General features: G+C 50.5%; 1 long non-coding RNA gene across 1 annotated transcript; it reads left to right on the forward strand.

Moving 5' to 3' along the window:
* Positions 1 to 247: 247 nt before the first annotated feature.
* On the forward strand, positions 248 to 1,239 carry LOC132650068 (uncharacterized). Its single transcript, XR_009588428.1, has 3 exons — positions 248 to 383; positions 577 to 622; positions 981 to 1,239. It is a non-coding gene; the product is annotated as an uncharacterized LOC132650068 (long non-coding RNA).
* Positions 1,240 to 3,029: the final 1,790 nt, after the last annotated feature.

A 3,029-nucleotide genomic window follows, 5' to 3' on the forward strand; every position in this document is an offset into this window, starting at 1 on the left:
TCTAGAAGCTGGCTTTCAGCACTCCAAATCTTTTCTAGTGAGCCCTACTGTGCTGGACTTCACTAAGTTCCTGGCTGTGGCTGTTGCCCTATTAGCACCAGCCCCGGGCTAAATTTCTAGTGTCCCTAGAGCCTCTGTTCCTGGGCAGCAGGGAAGGCAGGAGGGTATGGTGGAGCTGAAGAACTAAGAAAAAGTACAAGTCGTTGCCAGCAGAGGGCGATGTTGCCTCATTTTACACCTCACCAGGCCCTTCCCATCTGGATCTCAAGCCTGGATGCTGCATCTTGTGTTTTCTTTCAGGTGATGAGGATCTATCTGTGGTTCCCCCATTCCCTGTCGGGGACAAGCAGAATCAAGCACCAGGACTACTAGGATGTCGGCAGGTAGAGTGAATCTGGCTCCTGTGCCCACTTCCTTTCTGCTCAGGATTGTGTGCTGGTCTTGCCACAGGACTGAGGGTGGGATGTATAAGGACTTGGGGGTGGGGTGGGGCATGTAAATGGAAAGGAGGCCAGGACATTGAGTGTTAATCTTTTCTTTTTTTTCTTTTCACTTTTTTTTAATCTTCTGGATTAGTGTCCTTTGCTAGAGAAAGAAGCACACAGGCTGAGGAAGCAGCTAGGTATGACTGACCTTGGGCAGGGCTGTGTAAGGGTGGGGGTGGGGTGGGGTCAGGCACCAAGGGAAGGCCAGCCAAGCAGGTACCACAAGTCCTCTGTGCGTTGACTGCTGTGGCATGCAACAAAGCTGTGCGCATATGTTCTCCCAAGTGCCTGCCCACAATGTTCTCTTGCAGAGGACATTTCCGCATGGAACTCAGTGATGCGCGGAGGAATCAGTCCCAGGACTTTTTGGAAAGGGACTGGGAGGCAGATTGCTGATTGGGGATTCCCTGTGGTTAGAAGAGCAAAGGGGTCAATTGGGGTAGTTGAGTTCTTGTCTGTCTGTGTCTAGAATACTCATTTATGCCTGTGTTTCAGCCGACATGTGGGCCCTCAACAAAAGGTTCCAGGCCCTTTGAAGTAAGGGTACTGCTATCTGCAGCCCTTCCCATACTCCTGACCGCCCAGGAAGCCAGGTCTCGCCTGCCAGGCTGGATTCAGCATCTTACTACCTATGGATCCCCGGGGATGTGGCCTTGCTTCTTCCTTCTACTTATTCTACAGCCGGAGCCACCTTTGCTGCCCTGATTTTGCCCCCTGTCTCCACATTGTGACAGCTCCAGCATATTAAAGTCGTTTTTGCTGTCTTCTGTTCTTTCTCTTTTTGTCGGGGCACAGCAAAAGGATGGGGAGTTGTTCCTTTCTCCAGGCCCTTAAGAACAGTAGCCCTCAGGGTAACCTGGGCTAAGCATTTCTGCTTCTGAGAAGGTGCCTTGCACTCATTCATCCCTGTGTGCTAGATTTGGATTCTGTGAGGTGGAGCCTGGCCTAGGCTGCATTTCATCACTTCCACAAGGTCCCTGTCCCTTCCCTGACTACTGCCCTTCTCTGGGATAGTCACAGAACCTGTTTTTGCCTGATGTTCCCTGAATTCAGCAGAAACTTCTGAGCTCTTCCTTTGAACTAAAGGGGGACCTCCATTCTGGATCATTTCAGCAGACATTAGGGTATCATTTAGACTCATCTTTCCCCTTCCCAGAGATCCATCCTTTCTGGATCATTCTCTCCTTGTGGAGGCAACACATCCAGGGAGGGTTTGACCAAAACTTGCACATTATACTTGAGCTATTGCAAAACCTTCACCTTGGGAACTTAGTTTTCATGTCCTTTGATTTACCCCTCACCCATTGTATTATCGGGATGCAGACCAAGATAACACCCCGGTGGGCAGTGGAGCAAAACATAGTTGGAGAAACTCATGGTGGGGAAATGGGTTGGAGAAAAACAATGTCACCTGTTCTTCTCTGGAGCTGAAGATAGTGGTTAAGTGGCTTCTCTGAGCCAATCTGGAGGGACTGCTCACTAGCAGCTTAGGAGAGGAGGGTCAGGGACCAGAACCACTACATCCTCTCATACAGACCAGCCAACTGACTTTCTTCTGCTTTCATTGGTTGCTGAGACGATGCATCCACACATGCAAGCATGGCAGCCACAGGCAACTTTGGACCTCCCGCATGGCACAGGTGTTCCTGGGTGTGATACTTACATATCCCAGGTCTGCCTTCCAGATTGTCTCCTGAGGCCGAAGGACCTCTACCTGAGCCCCATGTTCTGAAGTTAGCATCACAGAGGGTTGGGAAGCTTTGGGGGCCTTGAGCCAGGCCCCAGAACCTAGCAGGAACTCACAGGCAGATCTGTGGTCACATGATGTCAGGCAGGAGCAGGTTCTGTCACCTTCCATTCACCAGAGGCTGTTCATTTCATGCAGGGAACAGGTGAAAAGAAAATTCAGGGCCATTGAGTCTATTTACAGGCTGTGCATGCTTGTAAATCTGTGAGTGGCTTGTGATTACCCTTGAGGAAAGGTCTGACTTGGGGAGTGGCAGGTGTAGGGGTGGGTCCCCAGTCTGTAAAGGATCAAATACTCAAATCAGAGTTGGTGTTTGCTAGAGTGGTGCTTCAAGCCCTAAAACATGGTGGGCATGGAGGAGAAGAGAGTGGAAATCAGCGAACTCACTGCCCAAAGGTGAGAGCTCTCATAGGGTTGGAAGTGCTAGAGTAGGCTCTTGATCCTTCTCTGGGATGAAAACATCTTGTCCTGGGGTGATGGTTGAATTGGCAAGGTTCTTACCTTACATATATGGGGAACAGAATCCAGATCCCCAGGAATCGTCTTAAAAGCTGAGACAGGGTGGGGAATGGAATGATGAGGACCTTCCTGTCTCCTGCTTTCCAATGGGGCCCAATTTTATGTTTCAGAACCGAACCTGGAAACCTGCCACTTCCTCCCACTAGAGGCAGCAGGATCAGCCTGATGTCACAATGTCAGACAGCGGGATCAGCCTGCTGTCACAGCAACAATATTGGGCCGCAGTAGGTCTGAATGAAGCAGAGAAAGGCTGTGTGGTCAGAGGGTAGGGGCACGGC

Source organism: Meriones unguiculatus, chromosome X, assembly GCF_030254825.1.
Source record: "Meriones unguiculatus strain TT.TT164.6M chromosome X, Bangor_MerUng_6.1, whole genome shotgun sequence".
Taxonomy (NCBI): Eukaryota; Metazoa; Chordata; class Mammalia; order Rodentia; family Muridae; genus Meriones; species Meriones unguiculatus.